Here is a 19,448-nt window from a genome sequence, read left to right on the forward strand (position 1 = left end):
TCTGGTGATGATCCACAGAAATCTCAGCAGAGGTGGACAATACATATATTGTATTTTGGACTTGCTCATCATTCACACTGCTAAATTTGTTCCCAGTCCAGGTTTGTAGCAGTTCAACTGTAACATTATGCTGTAGCTACACTGTAAGGATAGTGTAACAACAGTGTATTCCGTATGGAATGCAAACCCAGGAACACTGAAACACTAGTACTTACAGGAATTTTTGATCTCATGGGATTTGATCCAATACCTACTGAAGCCAGTGAGCTCTTGACCCTTATGGGATTTGGGACAGTCCCAGAATATTCAAGTGGGCTACAAATTGAGCAAAACAATTGAGATATGTATTTAAAATTATAAGAAGAAATGCTTTGTATGAAGTGCATTTATTATATTTCTGTTTGCATGTACACATTTTTGCTGTATGAAATCAGACTGGTTTTATATCTATCTTAACATGTGGTAACACTGGACTGATCAGTTACATGATTAAAATACACTGTAAATACACAGCATGCTTAGCACTAGCATGGTTTTCAAGTGACGTTTTACCCCAGTCTTTTTGATTTTGTTGTTGCTTTTTTGTTTTACCTTGAGATGTTTCCTAAGTCAGTTCAGTTTGTCTCATGAAGCTCCTTCCATTTTTTTTATGGTAGCTGAGTGGCCAGTTAGTCCTAGAGGTCACCCAGCTTTGTCTCCACTTGGACAGGCTGGATGTTGGTAGAAGAGGATCTCAAATGTCAGCTTCCCTTAGTGTGGATAAACACAAAATGTCAATGCTGCTGGGGGGGCAGGTTCTGCCACCATGACGTTCACTCAAAAGTAAAGGCAGTGGGGAGGAAGGATGTGGGAGAAAGGATGCAGAAGGAAGGATGCCAAGGAAAGATTTTGTGCTTCATCATACACAATTTGGTTGTGGGTCTGGTCTGCATAAAAGCTTGTGTAGACAGGTGGTCAGATGGGATTTCAGATCATTTGACTCCACTCTGGAGACGGTTGCATATGCAAAACTTTGGACCTCTCTCGTGAGTGAACTCAAATGATTACGAAGTAATTTCCAGTAAGTCTCTACCTCTAATGCCAGGATTGCTCAGACAACCACTCTGGGTGGATCATCTGTGGAAACTGAACCTGGAGCCTCTGGATCTGAAAGGACAAGCCTCCATTGTTGGAGATGAAAGCTGAAATCCTTTCCTATGGCAGTAGCAGATGTCTCATTTGTGAACCCATCTGACATTCAGAAGGATGAAAGTTCCACCTGGGCAGCATGAGTATGCAACTGAGGTCACAGGGACTGGGTCCAGCCTGATGTCCACAGATGCTGCATCTGTGCTCACTCTTTGGATAACCTGTTCCATCTGAGGTGAAAGCTTTGTGTATAAAATGAGTACATGTCTTCACAAGGAGCTTCTATGGACTTGCATGCTTTCTTTAGTGCCTAGGTGTTTGTTGCACCTATTATCATGGCTTATATTTTCATATGTCTGGGAGTCAGTGGACATGGATTCATGTGCATGTGATGTACCCAAGTGAAACATTTGCAGCTGTTGTCACATGCATGCAAAAAAATCCTGTGCTCCTTTTCAAGCAGAGCTTTTCAGACAGCCAGACTCGGCATGAGGATTCAGAGAAGGATGCTGGCTCTCATGCCAAACTTGTGGTTTCCTCTAAGTCATTTTGCAGGGCCTCTTTTTGCTGGCTAGAAAGCCTTCACTTGAAATGCAATTACCCAGATTTAGAGAAGAGAACAGGCAAAGCCTAGCCATACCAGAAAAGCGGAAATTTCCTCAGATTGCCCTTCACCATCAACAGTGGCACATTTTCTAAACTTTCCAGATAAAGGAGGAAAGCCTTGGTCTGGATACCTCTGTAAATGCATAGCTGCACACATCTTTTGACTTCAACAAAACTTTGCCTTAAATCTTAGGCAGGGTATGTGGATAGAGTCAGGTATAATGTCAGCAGCACTGCAAATTAGTAGGTTCATTACAGTCAATGAAATGATATCAGTGGAGAATCTCACCTTTTGTGTGCACCTAATTGATGGCAAGGTTGTAATGAAATTCTTCTTAAAAACTGCCTGTTTTTGTTAACTCTTACATTCAGTCTGATTTGCCATCCTTTAAAAATGTAGTGCGTTTTTTGTTTGAGTTTTTTTTGTAGTTGTTGTTATTGGGGTTTTTTTTGTGATGCATTGAAAGGCTGGTCTCTTTTGAGATGTTTTCAGCATTTCTGATTCTCTCTTTCACTCTTTCCATTCATTCAGTTCTTCACCTGTGTTGCGTCTTCTTAAGTTTCCCCTCTTGATTCTCAACTATCTGTTTATTCTTTCACTGCATTCAGAAGTGCAAGATGCTGGGATTAACTGAAGTGAAATTATTCAGTGGAATGGATTGACACATGAATTTTTGTACTGCAGAGTTTCTCTTAATCACTCTTAATCGGAGTTTCTCTTAATCCTGGGTCTTCACTCAGCAATGAACACTGTGGTTACATCCCCACCAGGGCTAAGTGCCCATCCACTGTCAGTCAAGTCTCTGTTTGGAAGAAGCTGCTGACAGTGATGGGCCATGCCAGAAATCTGGAGCCAGTGTATCACTTTCTCCTTTTCTGTTTGGAGAAGCTAAAAAATAAGTGTGTGTGTGTATGTGTGATGATAGTATTGAATTCTAAATGAGTCAAGCAGACCATAGAGCTGGAAACAGTAATTTTCCTTCATCCCTGTAAACAAGAAAATTAATCTAACTCTGAACTGCTGAATGATGGAGTTGGTCTGAACTGGTGAGCATGCTGAATGAGGGTGCTATATTCTCTGGTCCACAGACAGCAGCTGTTAGTGGAAGTAGAGCTGGTGACACTTGTCCTCATTCATTCAGAGTCAGCTCTGAAGGCCATGTAGAGACATGGTGTGCCATGTCTTACACCAGACTTATACCTGTTTACTCAGGGAAGAAGTGTCCCTATCACAGAGGGTACTGACACCTTCCTGTACCCTCCACTCCCTTCCCCCTGTAGGGCACCTCATGAACCAGAGATAATTCCTATAAAAAGGACTGATAATTCCCATGTACCATTCCATCAAACTTCAGCTTTTCTTGTCCCTTTTGTGGCAGTAGGAGGTAGAAAAATCTCCAACCCATGTAAGCTAACAAGCAGGTTAGCAAGTGGTGTAATGTTTGGGGAGGGGGTTGTGTGGGACTTGCTTTTGCAAACAAGGAGACCATTCTAGTTTAGGTGCTTAGACAGGATTGTTACAGGTCTGTCTGCTGGGTCTTTGGAGAGGATCAGCAGCCCTACTACTGAGGGACTACCTCTGCTCCTAGGTGAAGCTTATTAAGTGATGGAGCTGACCCAGGCAAATGTCCTTTTCCACCAACTAACAAGGGCTCATTGAGGATTTAAGGGAGTAGTATATAAGGAAGAGAATGTTGGGGCTGTACCTTTCTTTTCAAGAGAGGAAGACGATGATTATAGTCAAAGTTACTGGGAGGGTTCAAAGGCTGCTGAAACATAGGGGTTTGACTGAAGGAAGGTGATGTGGATGGATGTCATTCTTCTGAGAGTTTCTGGCAGAGGCCATATAAACCTGGAACAGCTGGAATGTAGGGGAGATATGATGGATGATTTATAGGCTGGAGCTGCAGATGAGACTGCTTGTCTTGAGCTGATGCATTAGAGAGGCTAGGAGGCTACAAGTGTGATGGAGTTCTCCAAACAAGCAAGAGACAAAGGGTAGGTGTCCACCTAGGATGAGTAGCCTGTATTTGTGTGATTATGAGGACAGAGTGGGTGAAGCAAATTACTAGTGGAGGAGACCTAAAAATAAGGGTTGTTTTGCTGAAGAATTGAAAGAAACCAAGGCAAAAGACGTGTCAGTAAAGAAAACCCCCCACAAGAAGAGAAGTGTAGCCCACAGTGACAGCTGAAGAATGGTGTTAAAGAAGAAATAAGGACACAAAGAAACCAGGATGTTGAAGACAGAGCAGAATACCTATAGTTTCAGGTAAATAACATGTGATAATGGATAAATATCAGTGGGTAAATGTGAGAAAGAAACAACTGATGCTTATTTGCATGGGTGATACGTTCGTAGAAAGATACTGCCCGGTCTGTTTGAGGTACAAAGTTGGATCCATAAGAGACAGCTGAAATATACCTATGTAAAGTGTTGTGAGTCTGGGTAAAAAAGTGTAGAAGCTTGAATTAATCATACTAGGTGCAAAAGTGAGCATCTTGGAGTAAAAGAAAGGATGGTGAAACATAAATATTGTTCAATGTAATCATTTGCTCAGGAAAGGCAGAGATGGAATAAAATCCTGTCTGTGTACATAGAAATCTTGCTATGTATCTCTGAAGAAACTGGTATGGGTACAGTGGATGAAAACTGGATGTGTGGTTGTTTCTAGCACTCAGAGTCTTTCATAGCCCCAGACTCATTGTGGTGGCTTTAATTTCACAGGTATAGATTAAAAAACTTGAAGAAATTGTTAGCAGTAATGGCTGGTGAATTATTTTTTCAGATTGTTCTTTCTCCTTCAGTCAGGTTTGCTACTGCTTCTTTCTGGAACAGAAACTAGAAAGCTGTAGAATGGCTAGTGACCATGAGTTGGTTAATTTTTAAATTAAAGACCAAATAACACTACCCTTGAAGTTCAGTTTATTGATTTCAAAAGGATGAACTTCTTGGAGAGGTTAATATGCTCAGATGGGTTAAGGAGATCAGTCACTTGGATGTGGAGGAGTTCTTGAAGGACATGGTGCTGCAGCTATTGGGAATGTGTGTGTCAGGTAAGGGCAGAGGGTCAAGGAAGGGTTTCTGTGCTTAAATTAACAGCCAAGGAAAAGAAAAAAATATGTGCTGGTTAGCTATGAAGAATATTTGCCCAAGACAAAGGGATATGCGTGAGTTTCCTAAACAGCCAAGAAATCAGATTCTGTGATTCTTTGTTGACACCAAAAACAGTTTTTCATTTAAAGAAAATAAAAATCAGGGAGGATTGTATGGTAGTTAGTTCATACAATAGACTTCATACAAAAGACTGAATTCAATGACCTAAGACCAAGCTGTCTGTCTGTGGTCTTAAGATGAAGAGATGTTTGCAAATATTCAACTTGTATGATTTAGGATGGAGACAATGTTTAGGGTATTGTGTACCCGGAGGGAGATGAAAGCAGACATGCCTGAATAAAATCTGTTGGGGAGTCCTGGCTGAGCATTGCCTCCTGCAATCATTCCCTAGCCACAGGCAGAGAGGCAGGCTCTGAAGTCTCCCTGGCTAGCAGCCATTTTATTAATATATGGGGCCTTCAGCTCTATCTACACAGAAAACTTGTTCTCAGTCCTCTTTTTGCATGTGTTTTCTGTGTGACTCAGCACTCCATATCTGAAGTGTCTGCAAGTGCTCCAGATACTCTGTGGCTGTGTGAAGTCAGGCAGTATCTCAACAAATTTATGAAGATGAAGACACTTCTTGCAGAGAGCAGTTTGTTCCCACTTTGCTCACCACAGTGGGGTTTTCCCTTCAGTAAGAAGATTAGGATAGTAGTCCACACAGGGCTCCTGTGAGGAACAGGTGGTGAATTGTCTTCCATGAATCACTACAAAGTGACAGTTGTGCCATCTTCTGTATTTTATTGAGGAGGGTCTTTCATGTCATATTATGCACAATGTGAGATAGCAGAATGCGAAAGGAATCTGTTAGCCAGTCACTGTTTTGTCTTCTAGTCCCAGCTGTTGTCACTGTTTATTCACATATCAACTTATTTTGGGTGAAGAAAGATCTAACTCATGTGAGTGCAGAATGTGCCAAGAGAGGAGCAGAAGTTTGCTGACTTACAGCAGTCCTACATAGAGTGACTCTGGCTGCTCGCTGGTAAGATCCTCATTTCTCATGAACTGTTAGAGTGTGACAAATACATCTGTCACAGAAGGGTGGTCTGCTTTTGGCAGGTGCTGCTGGTGGCTGCCATGGCTTGGGTCAAATACTTGTTCTTCTGACTTGTACATCTGTGTCTATCGTGTATGTGTTTTTTATATACTTAAGTGATAGTCGAGCTTCTCATTGTCATGTTGTACAGAATTATGAGAATAGGGAGGCATTTCTTGGAATAATCTTTTTGGAATTTTCCTGAACTCAGGTCATAGTATCACATCTCTTGTGATTGTCTTGTAGCATTTTTACGTAGCTACAATGACTTGGCAGCATAGATCTTGATGCAAGTGCTTGACATTTCATGGTCCAGCTTCTTTTCTCCTGGAAAGCATTTAGGAGGTGAATGGAGGGCATGTGCCAAGTATCCAACTGTATCCAAGTTGATCACTGATGAGAAGAATGGCTGGTGTGAAACTTTCCTACTGTTCCTAATGCTTTTGTGGATTTCTGGTTTGTGGGGGGAGGCTATTCAAGCATGTGCATTGACCTCGAAACAAGAAGGATCTACTGGCTTTAAATACCAACTAAGTTCCTTTGTAGAGTTATTTATGTACAAATAACTGAGTAGGTACAATAGAGAACATAGACTCTACAATCGTGTTCAGCTAGCAGCTGTGACTGTCGTGTGCCCTAGAAGTAGGTCATGAATACATCTGCTGATTTGAGGTCTCACAGGACCTTAGATTTTTGTGCTGCTAGTCTAGGTGAGGTAATGTAGCCTATTTGCATTAGCCAGTGCTTGTTTTTAACATGTAGCATAGTGCTGAAGTCCAGGTGTCCTGACTGGAATTCGAAGCTTGCTGTTCGTCAGCAGATCAGCAGTATAGAAGCATGTTTAGCATCCCTGTCTTGTGCAAAGAGAAGGCTGTTGCCAGAACTAGTTGTTTTAAGCATTCTCTTGGGTCACTACAGTCTGCTTTCACTGCATCTCTCTTCCTTGCTTTTCTCCTTTGGCTTTGAATAACATAATTTGCAATTTTGTTGGCCTTCACCTTAGTGCTTCACAGATTGTCACATTAATGCTTGACCTTCTAAAAATAAAAAAGAAAAGGCCCTTAGTATTTCTTTTTCCCTTTGATTGAGTTCTAGCTGAAAGTTTAACTGAGAGAAAATGTGGGTAATGTGTTCTTATGCAAAAAGATTGCAAAAAAATAGCGTTATTGATAGATTTGCTAATCGTCCTCCTCATGTTAAGGTTGCATTAGCAATTCTTTGTGTCTGTAAATCAATGAGGGGTTTGAATACATATTCCCAGTACAAATCTGTATTCTTCTGCCAAAACACTGAAGTGTGCTCCTGCCAGTTACATGAAACAGGCAGTACTACTTTCTGTGTCTTTGAGCTTTATGCTATCACTAATTGTCATGATATGGTATCCTATTCAATTCCAAATAATGTGGCAGGCCAGTAGTGTTTTTTCACTCTTGAATTATAGTAATGTTGTTTTAAGAATATGCTATGACCAGTAAAAGTCATTTACTGCCTCCTATTAGTCTGTCTATAGATGCAATAAGAGATGCTTTTCTTTTATGTTCCTGCTTAATAAAGCCATTCTGTTGTGGTGGTGTGGGGGACACCACTGAAAGGGTTAAGTAGCTTTGAGCACTTGCTTAGATCCCAATTCTAGGTTGTTCTAAGTGACAAATTCTGGGTCACTAACAATGGGAATTGTTCTGAGTAATCTGATAATGTTCTCCTTGGTTGTGTTGCTTTGTTTCAGGGTGTTGTCACTTCATATCTGTCTGGAAGTGAGGTAGTGGAAGGAGTTCTGGAATAATTCAAAACTTTTCCTTTGCTCTTTATCCGAAATCTTTGGCCTGTGTGGTTATGTGCTGGGATGCCCAGCCCTCCTGAAATGCAATGGGAATTCATTCTCCTCTCTCCCCTCAAAGTACTCGGGCATCTAAGTCTGAGAGTTAGATTTTTACTGAACTTTCTTTTCATTTGCATACACCTGGCCTATCAGAGTAGGCAGACAATGACAATGTTCTTACTGCCAGACAAACATCATCTCTGGGAAGGAGCATAAAACATGTGGTGAGTGCCACAAATATCTAGTAGATCAGACGATTTGTATGGCATTCCCTTATGGAATACTTCTCATAACTTGACTCTAAAGAATATGTTGTTGTAACTTGGAGCCATATGATATCTCCTCTGATGGGATGATTGTTTTAAACTTTAAAAGGTCTCATATTCCACCTGTATGGTAGGGGTGAGGATTTGTTAACCCTTTTGGCTTTGTGCAACACTTAAGCACAGTCAAAATGTTTCTTCTGTAATCTCTCTCTGAAACCACTGGCTCCACCAGATGCACCTCGAGTCTTTTATTTATTTTTGGTTCATGTGCTCCTGAGGCCTGGTGGATTCACAATGGTCAAAGGTTTTGGAGTTCAAAAGGCAGACCTATGTCTAGGAAAAACCTTTTCCACTGGAGGCCAGATTTTTCCCCTTGCCTTAGAGGAGTTTTAGTAGTCACTCACTGTTCATTTGCAACAGAGGGTTGGATCTGGGGCAAGTTATTACCCTTTGCATCAAATTGCTGAGAGATTTTGCAGGCCTTCATCAAGTGTTTTCAGAGTATATAACTGGTTTTTGCTGTTATCTGGGTGTGCAACTAAGACAGCTCAAGTTTTGCTAGGAGGGGGAAATACAGGAGAAATAATCTGGTTTACAGGGGGCTTTGGCTCTTCTGGACATGCAGTTTGAGTGCACTGGAGTTACTGCATCTGAATTCTTTATTGCTTGTCAGCTGAGCAAAGTAACTGAATCCCAGTGGTGAGTCTACAGGCTCAGCTCTTGCCAAAGCCCCTTTTGTTCCAGTTCTCTTGAGGTGTGTGTTAAAAGCTCTAAATTTTACTGGTCTACCTGCCCTTCCTCCTGCTGCCTTATGGGACTTAGAACCAAATTCTGCCCTTGCTGCTACATATGAGCTTGTTGCTACAAGTGAGCTTGCTGCAAGCTTGAGTTTCTCTTAGCTTTTCTAAGCTAATGCTTGGCAGTCTACAATCTGCCAAGAGACACTATGAACTGTCCTCGAAGTTTTGACTGTGTTTTTTTTCCTTGCTCAGGAAATCATACAGTACGGAAAGACAAGGGGAAGTCATGGATCTCATAAAATATATCTCCCCTTTGTCTTGGATTATAATAACAAGATGTCTGAGTCACCACATGGTACACTGATATGAAGCAACTGCCGGCACAAAAACCAAAGCCATGCATTTTTCTGAAAAATGAGGAGGAAAGAAGAAGAAAAAAACCCATTTATTTTCATTCTTTTGGCTAGCCTAATTTTCTTCTATTTCTCATTAACCTTTAGAAAATAAAGCTAGCTTTCCTGAGGGAAAATAGCACTTCTTTGCCTCACCCCACTAGAGCTGCCCTTCAGCAGCCAAATTTAGCTAAAGGCATGCAGTGGTTTCTAGGCCCACTGAGTTAAATCTTGCTTCTTGTCTGCAGGGGTCCTGCCTTTATACCCCACAAAAGCTATTGCTGAGACTATGGAAAATTGACCATCACTTGAGCCGGATGCAAAGTCCCCTGGAGGACAATGTAACCACTATGAGTGCTGGTGAATTTCTTGTTCATGTTGATTGCTGTTCAGATCCCAAGACCACAAAGAGATACCATATCCCTTTTGAGTTTAAAGCATGGAGTTCCTCTCTAACCTCAACCTTTCATGCTGCTTATCTAGGCTGTCTGCCCTCTGAGAATGGGATGAGCATCCCCAGAGATTAGTTTGCCCCAACTTACATGAAGCATCCAAGCTACTTTCCTTCTGTAGTACTTCATTTCTACAGAGCTTGTAACAAGAGATTAGCTGACTATTACAGATATATATTTTTATGAGTGAGAGAGATGTGGTGAATGTCATACAAATTTAGTGGCTTCTGTAAGTGGCTTCTTTTGTGTCTTAGTGATCACAGGTCTCCTTATCTTGTATCTTCACAGAGGAAGATGGATTTTGAAACTCTGGTTTCATTAGCTCCAGATAACCACATGTATATGTAACAGGTGGCTCGATTTTCATCTCAAGAGATGCAAAGAAATCATTGAATAGAATCATTTAAGTTAGAAAATACCCATAAGGTCCTTGAGTCCAACCATTAACCTAATACTGCCTAGTCCACCACTAAACTGTATCCCTAAGTGCCACATTTACATGGCTTTTGAATACTTCCAAGGATGTTGACTCCACCACTTCCCTGGGTGACCTGTGTTTGACAACCCTTTTGATAAAGAAATTGTCCCTAATATCCAATTTAACCCTCTCCTGGTGCAACCTGAGGCCATATCCTATTGTCCTATCACTTGTTATGTGGGAGAAGAGATGGATATCCACCTGTAAGCTTTAAAGGAGGTCATTAGAACTGTGCTATATAACTGAGTTTGTTTACGGAAGTGTGGACCAGTCTGTATTTTGTGCTTGAGATTATGTAGAGGATTTCTCTTCTACCCAGAACAGCACAGCATGTTTCAACAACCTGGAAAACTGGGGAACCTGAAATGAAGATGTGCCAAAATGACACTTTAGTTATATGATTTGGTTCTGGTACTAAGCCATTGTATTGGCTTGGTAAAAATGTAGAGGACTGCTTCTGTGAAGTACCTGGAGAGTGCAGTATAGAATTAAATTATATCCTCTGTCATCTTCAAATGTGGCCTTGCCAGGTGGCATTCAGTGCCACTAAAATGAATGCCCCATGCACTTGTAGTACTTCATCTCTTTACATGTTTCTGAAGTCTGTGGTTGCATGTGATATTTTAGGAGTGGCCTATGTGGTTCAGCACAAAGATTTGAAAAAGTATGTGGACTAGATTGTGGACTAGGAGCATCACAGCCATGTTAATGTAAGACCTTCCCTGGGATGAGTGGAACTTTCTGAAGGTACTTATAATTATGTCTGTCCCTATTTTGTTCTCAAAGAACAAGAATGAGAGAACATCAGAACTATTTCAGTGAAACAAAAGTTTTGTCAGAAACTGGAGACCTGGCTTTCCATTGAGAAGTATTTCAGGAATATTTCAACCTGGATCATTTCCAGTGAGGCAAGTCGAAAACGGTTGGCATAAACTATCCCATGGGCTGCTCACAGGCCAAGCTTTCCAGAGGCTTTCATGCTTGCTGGGTAATTGGTTTTCCAGGCTGTGGGATCTCATAAAATAGGGTTCTGTCTTCCTCCTCCATATAAAATGAGGGAAGCATCGACCTTTAGGTGTACCTGGCTCCTTATATAAACTGCCATAGGAGTTTGCTTGGTTTACAATTGGCACCTGATTTCTGGGCCTTAAAGCATGTCACAAATTCCTTACCATGTACACAAATCCTATGCAGAGGAGAAGGAAAAAACAGAGAGGAGGAAGAGGTCAGCATTGGATTACAGGGAGGGATGCACATCAGTTTCCTATGGGTCAGAAACTTGTCCATGTCTGTCATTGTGTAGGTGTCTAACTTGCTTAAGAGCCAAATACAAGAATCATTTTGTAATATGTTGTAACAACAACTTTACTGGTCATCAAACTTGCAGATATATGACAGATGGTATCTTCTCTGTAAACCACTAGATGGTGATCTTTATATTTGTTAGCCACCTGCCTAGGTAACCAAAGACTGTGTTTTTTACAGAGCCCTTTTTTTTTTCTTTTCCACAACAAAGAGACCTCATTGCACTTCCTGCAAAGAAAGTGAATGTGGACTCACTTGGTTGAAACCAAAACAAATTGCTCTTACTGTAGGAATGGAGAGTGAGATTGCTTTTGGTCAATGTTTGAACGGTAAAGAGGCTGGTGATCTGCTCCCATCCTTCATCTGCAAGCCACACTCTGCCCATTTGGAGTGTCAGGATTGCCTGAAGTGTGCTAGTCTTGGTCTGCTGGATTCAGCCATCTGGACTCCTGCTTTGCAGGATCTGATTGCAGTTGGATGCACACAGTGGTTGTGGGCTCACAAACTCAACCCCAGGAGATTTAATGCCCTTAGAATCTCATATTTTGACTTGACTGCATAGTTAGCCTTGGGAAGCAGACAAGTAAAACTGAGTTTGTTTTAATCCAAAGGTAACCATGGCAATATTTGTATTGGAAACACTGCAACAGGGGTGCCTTCATGCTGATGTTTGTACTTGGACACGAGGTACTGTACGTATCTTGGACAGGTTCTGACGTGGCCTTCTTGGTCACAGACTGATATAGGTTGGAAAGGACCTCCAGAGGTCATCAGTTCAAGCCTTTGCAGAGCTAGGCCAAATGAATTCACGTTGCTCATGTCCTTGCCCAATCCAATTTTGAGCTTCTCTGAGGATGGAGATTCCACAACTTCAATGAACAGCCTATTCCAGAGACCGGCTTTAAATATGGTGGGTTTTTTTTTCTAATATCTAGCTAGTTTTTCTCCTATTGCAACTAGCATTGTTCAAGTAGAAAACTATCTGTGAGTAACCAGGGCATACATTTTAGAGTGTCTGATGCAAATGAAATGATGCCTCATTTCAGTACCATAGTCACTTAAGGGTAAAAGTAATGTTGAATTACTGGCCCTTCCTAATGGGATGCTAAGAATCTAACTTACCATCACCCTGTGCCTTGAAACATCATTGTAGCAGTTGAAAATTTTTGTATTAGCAGATTTTAAATGCGCCATGTGTCAAGGAGATAGGGCAAGAAGCCCTTGGAGAAGCTACCAGATCAGTTGAATCCATATCAAATCTTTACAAGGACTTGGGGTGGGGGAATTGAGAAATCCTCTGTAGAGTGCAGTTCTGTTTGCTGTATTTGTCAGTGAACTCTGCTTTCTGGTCCAGGCCATATGTAGAAGCAAAAAAGTAGAGCACAAAACTGCCTTTGTTGCTATGCATCCTCTCTCCTCAAACTGGTGACAGATAGTGAAGGGTTAACTTCTGGTCTGAGAAGGACTGAGTCAGCTAGTCTTGTTGCACAGGAGGCCAGTGAGTTAGCAGAAGTGTTTGTCTGGGGAGGCCTTTAATTTAAAGGAGCAACACACTAAGTAGTAAGCACTTGGAATTCATGTCTCTTGACCTACCTGTCCCGCAAAATACCACCCAGGGTGCTGAAGCTCAGCCAGAAATGTAGCTGCATTACTGCTCTCCCATAGGAGGTGAGAGCCATAGTTCACCAGGGCTTGCAGCTGTGGCTTCAAGATTTGTGTTGTTTCTTGGAGGAGAGGGCAATTGCTGGAGTGCTTTAGAGAACACATCAACCTGCTGGATGTCTGACTCCTCTGGGTGTGAAAGGTAGCACAAAACTGGGTGGGCAGCCCAAAGAACAGGCTGGTCTGATCCTTTTAAGGTACACTGTCTCTCCAGAAGCATTCCAACTGTGTTTCTGCTGAGGCACACATATAGACATCTATAAAGGAGGGCCTGTTAGCCTTTTCTGGGCAGATGGATGTTCCAAAAACCTTGCCTCTCCCTTCCCCTACACTAAGATGACTAACATTAATCCAGTGAAATGACGGTCAACGTGACCAGGAAAAATCAAACACAGCCAGAACTACTCTGGTAGATGAGAACTGAGCCTCAGCCAGCACCCAGAACCCTTCTGTGTGAGGAGGGCTTGTACAGACTTGGACCAAACTGCATCCAGTTTGTGCCCTGTGCTGTAACACACAAAACATTTGTCTCTCCAAAGCACCACTCAGTCATGACTCTGTGTTTTCACCTATACTGTCAAACCAAAATGCTGGAGAAAGGCAGTAACTTAACATTAAACTGCCTCATCAATTAGTAGCAAGATTTCCAAAGCCAGATGAAAGACAAGCATAGCCCAAGTCTGTGTTGTTCCAGTTGAAAGAGCATCAGCCACTAGATTTTGGTCTGGACCTGCCCACCACTTTTTTGTCCCTTTTGGTTTTGCAGATTTAGGAGGTGACAAGGCTGGGACTGCTGTTTCTAGACCCTATGATGTTCCTCCCCTCATTCTTGAGAGAGGTGAACAGCTATACTTTGCCATCTTGATTGGAAATGCTCATAGGTATATTTACACTGAGGATAATGACTTTGCCCCCAAAACCTCCCCTTGCAAGCTGTTCTGCTCTGTCATGGGACTCCATGGATAGCTCGAAACTCTGGCTTGCAACCCCATCCCTTTCCTCACTATATCTTTGCATTGCACGCTTTCACACACATGTGTACACACAGACACAGAGTGTGTTGCTGTACACACCACGGGTTTTTTTTTTTCTCTTTTTGGCTTCCTCTGACTGTATTGTTTTAAGTTGGTGCCTGGGCTGACTGCCAGTTTAAACTTCATCTGCTTCTCTACTCCTCCTCTGCCTCCCCTCCTCCTCTCCTTCTCCATCCCCAGAAGTGATACTGTTTACTTTCTCTGCTGCTTTCTCAATGTCTTTGTACGCACTGCAAGGGATATAATCACCAGCTGTGGAGAGCTTTCTGAACCTCAAACATGCTTCTCAGTGCCCCAGGCTAGCGACCCTGCCATTAAAAATAAATAAATAAATACAGCAATGCTGTCTTTAAAGACAAGAAAAGGCATTTTTTACATCTCAAGCTGTATCTTGAGCAATCATGCCTGTTTTCTCCCTCCCTTATGCGGTTGGTGGGCTTACATATGGATGGTGGCTATTTAGCTAAGGGTAAAAAACACAACCAAAAAACCCCTTCCCCCCACAATTAAAAGGTGAGAAAATCCAGCCCCTAAGAGCAGAATTTTTCTTCCCCTGCACTGCCCCCCCCCCCCCCCCCCCCCCCCCCCCGCCCCCATTTTGTTGTGTTGCTGTTTAGCTTTATTTTTCTCCTTGGACAAGAGGAAGAAGAGTCCAGTATGGAAGTGTCACACAGTGAAGGGCACTTTGTCTCCTGGACAAAGCCTTTACAGGACTAAGGCAAAGAAAAATTAGAGGATAAAAGTGTTTGCCAGGATCTTGTCTTCCTTTTCTTCTTCCTCTGTGTGTGTGTGTGTGTCTTTCGGAGGAGGTGAAAGGGAGGTCAAACCGTGCCTACTGACCTCTGCTCCTTGCCCTCTGTGAACCAGAGGGAAGCCTTTGAAGTTGTAAAGTGCCCACAAAAACAGCAAACTAAACATGCCGCTGGCTTTTCCCTCCACTTCTCCTGTCCGCCAGCTGCTTAATGGAAGGTGACAGTACAGAGGCAGTGAGACGGAGGCTTGGCGCGCTGCACCTCCACCCCAGCCCCAGCCTGCACTTAATTGGCACTGTAAAAAGCCCACACACCCGGCACAAGGGAGAGGAGGCACCACCGAAGGTTGGAAATAAGCCCTTGCTATCTCTCTTGGTGGCGCTGGGGTGTCCTACACCACTCTGGGGCAACTGTGATGTGGCTGAGGGTAACCTTATTCCTGCAAAATGTTGGGTTGAGCTGACTGGCATGGGCTGGAAGGTCCCTGTGGTGAGTGGAAAGAGGTAGGAGAGGTTTCCTAGATCCCTGCTGGCCTTTCCATGCCTTCTGCTGGCACAGCTCAAGGGCAAGGCAGGCAGCACCCTTCTGGATGTTGCAGCCCTTACAAGAGAGTCAAGGTTCCATGAGAAATAGGCAGAAGAAACTGACAAAGTGCTTGCCTCTCTTTCCCTTGAAATATGGACCATTTTCAAAAGCAGTCCCAACACCACCGGCAGGTTGAAGTTTATTATATGCTGTCTCATGTGGCAATAAGTAGGCCCCACCAATCAGAGGACATACTAGCATTAAATGAGAGGTGAGTTTTTTACTTTAATAATTAGTTTGATACACGTTTTTTTCTCCTATTGTCTTTGAAGTCTACATCTTACTCATGGGAAGTGTAGGCTGAAGCATTTTGGATGCCCTCAAAGGACAGGAAATTTGTTCTCCGTTTTTGTGTGTGAACACCTTCTCTGTTTCCTGGTGGACAGAGGATTGTCCCCAGTGAGAACAGGGTGGCCAACCCCCAGTCTGTGGGTGATGCTGCAAGACTTTACATGAAGGAGACTGAGTCTGGCACAGTTTTGCCATTAGTCCTGGTCTTCCTTCCAGCAAGATGGTGTGAGATGTCAAGCTATTGCTTTGGCAGACTGCTGTTTTTATTTTCTTGTTTGTTCATGGTCCAACAACTCTTTCCTCTCGGTGTATTGCTGAGATTTGAAGTTGCCCCTACTCGCATGACATGGGGCTCCTGCCCCAGGAGCTGGAGGGTCATCCAAAAGCCTCCTCCAACAGCAGGCGAGTTGTTAAACTTGCTGCTTTATGTGTTGGGTAACATCCTCATATACCAAAAATTATCTCTAAACCTCCCAAAAGTCTGGCCCTAAACCTCAGGAAATCAGGCTGGCTACTGGGTGAGCCAAAACAAAAGGGAAAATACCTGAACAATCCATCAGCCACCTTTCCCATCTACTGCAGGTAGGTTCATGCTGGCTGCAAAACAATTACAGCCATAAGCCATGCACAAGTTCAGTAGTTTCTGCTGCCTTTTTCCTGTGCTTAGTGTGGTTTTTACTCTTGGATGCTGGGCAGGAAATCCCAGCCCAAATGAAGTCAAACTGAGATTTAACATTGACTTAGTGTAACCTGGGACTTTGCTCCTTATCTGTAGCAGCAGCATTCAGGGATTCATATAGAATAAAACTTCTCTGGCTCTCATTCTTCCTATGCTTGTGAGTGCCCAGATAAGCCCTGTGGGTTCCAGCTGGAATTTCTAATCTCATGTGTCTGGGGCCTGATAAGGTGTTACAATGTCCAACGTACAAAATCCTGTTTGGCAGTTTTACCTCCTCTGTTCCTGTATATATAAATTTTTTTTCATACTTGAAGAGAATGTGGCATTCCTGACTGATAACCTGTAAAGAATACAATAATTAACTATAGCTAAATAATTAATGTGCTGTGTGGCAGTAGTGACTGATGCTCAATGCATCCAGAGCTGAAACTGCTCTTTTTTAAAATTCAAATTCACCGGTGTTCACCACGACTGTTTGTATAGATTTAGTCAACACCTTTTAGTCCTTCTGAGCTTAGTAAAATCTTCTGTTTCTTGTTTGCAGTTATCGTACAATCTCTCCGTAGCACCTCCACAGAAGATCTGATTTTATCCTTTGGAATAGCTGAGCTTTTACTCCCTCTCCTATTGAGAACAGGACTTTGTTTTATGCACGTCTAGTGAGGTACAAAGTAGATTTTTCTTCTTCCATCTTTAACATGTGCCAGACTTCATCGAAGTTCTAAAATAAATACAAATTATAAAGAAAAATAGTGTTTGTTACAGCCATTCCAGGCTATGAGGCAGCATCAGGTTCCTCACCTCAGATTTTGTTATTTCCTTCTGGGCTCATACCACACTTACCACATAGAGAAGATTTCAGGAATTTGCTGTCATTTTGTAATATTCACCATTTAGTGTGGGGAGCCTATGTTAGGCTGCCTAAACACTGAGTGTGGACTAAGAAAAGGGGAAGGCACCTCTGGGGGTGGTTTGGACCACATAAGTAGAACAGGAGCTAGGTTCCTACCCTCTAGGCTCTGAATCATATTCAAAAAATGTCTGCCCTTTTCTCTGGAGTTTGCTGGGAGTCTCAGTTTTTAATTCTGACATTTCAGTGAGGTCTACATGGTGAAATAGTGTAAGGAGCCCCCTGTGTGTTTACTTGAACATCCGTTAGAATAAGGCTGTGCTCACAGTGTCATTGGGCTCTTCTTTGAGTGGAGCTTCCCTAGGAATGACTTCTTCTTAATGAATTTTTCACCTTCAAACTTTAAAGTAGGACCTGCTTTCACATATCTATTTATTTTTATTTATGTATTTGTTTATTTTAGGGGTAGCTCTTTTCTGTCTCCCTTTCAGAATTGGTGTTCCTTGCATATGTTGAAGAACATTTTTTGCTTCAGTGTGATCCTGCTATAATTTCTGTAACTGCCTGTTCATTGCAGCATTGTAAGGAGCCTGTGGATCCATGGATCTCTGCTCCATATTTACCCTTGTGCAAAATTTGACTTTGCACCTTGAAGAAATGTCTCATACTTTAGTGCTGAGTGTGCTTGAGTTTCTTCCCTGCTTGCCAATACCTCTGTTTAAGGACAACAGACAGTGCTGGCCCTTGGTAGGTTCTGCCCATGAGGAAACCAAGTCCATCTTCTGCAACTACTTGGTTTGAGCCTGACTTTTTGTTACAGCACAAATTCACAGCTTCCTTAAGAGCTGGAGTATTCCCACTTTTGTGACCACAGATTTGTGGCTAGGATGCCATGGGACTGAAAAGCCACATTTTGCTCCATGATCAGAATATCAAAGCTCCTCCATACTTGGCTCTCTCGCGGTTTTGCTGTGTGCTTTTAGGTAAGATAAATTCACCTCTGCCTGCAGCGCAAAACCGTAACATTTCTTTCTCAAAATCCTCCATGGACTACAGCAATGCAGGAATTTCCCCATTAAAGAAATTTCTTAATATAATTTCATAATTTTGCCCATGTTACCCATATTAGAAGGTGAATACTCCTGTGAATAACCCAATTCCCCATCAAGAAAAGGGACCTTCTTCAGCATGGCTGGAAGTTTTTCCAAATGTCTTTGTTTGGCAGCTTCTGATCCCCTCAATAGACCCACAGCAGGGGCACCCCTGGAGCCCAGGGTCTCAAGGCTTAACACCTATCTCAGTTTCAGTCTGTGTGGTTTCATATAGCACTTCCTTCCATTTGCTGCCCTTTTTCCACCCAGGCATTTAGGCAGCTTCCCTTGTTCCCTTTTTGTTAAGCACTGATTTCATCTTGGTAGCCCGCATAATAAATAGAAGTGCTGCAAATAACTTGCCTTTGGGGTTTTGGGGGGATTTTTTTTTTTGACCAAGCATTAAACTGCAGGATATTAATGTCAGATAAAATCTCCAAACCATCATGCTGATGATCACATCAGCATTTTGTGGCTTCCAAAGACTTTGTATAGTCTTTCTCTTCTTCAATACTGGTGAAAAGTTTAAGGAATGAAAAGACAAGCACCTCAATGTCCTGTCTTGATCTTAGTTCCTTCAGATACCTCTTCTAGTGTCTTAGAGATTGTGAGATGCCCAGCAACATGTTCAAAGATCATCTGAAAACATGAAGGCCACATGGTTGGGCAGACTGGAAGCTGATCTATGGTGCAAAGTCATTTTATCATGATATTATTTTAGCAGGTGTCTCTCAGCTGCTTCTCGCTTACCATTTTGGTATTTATGGTGTTATAAGAATGTAGTGGATGAGATAAAATTGTCTGTTCATAGTATGACTGCAAAATTTCCAAACACCAGAAGTTTTATCTTGGTGGACCAGTGTGACCCCAGGTAAACAAAGGTCTGGTAATCTGATTGTTCTGCCTGATACACATAGCAGCCTACATGGCATGAGTCTGTATTGTCATGCTACTACGTGATTTGTTTTTCTTCAAGTTTGCAGCTGGAAACCAAGCCAGAAAAGCAGATATATCTCTGCCTTGGACTTTCTCCTGAAGATGACATTGAAATCACGATTGCCAGCCTCTGAGAAAAGACTTATTAATCACTAGATTTCTCTATTTCTTTTCTCAATTTATATGACC

Source organism: Pithys albifrons, chromosome 6, assembly GCF_047495875.1.
Source record: "Pithys albifrons albifrons isolate INPA30051 chromosome 6, PitAlb_v1, whole genome shotgun sequence".
Classification (NCBI taxonomy): domain Eukaryota; kingdom Metazoa; phylum Chordata; class Aves; order Passeriformes; family Thamnophilidae; genus Pithys; species Pithys albifrons.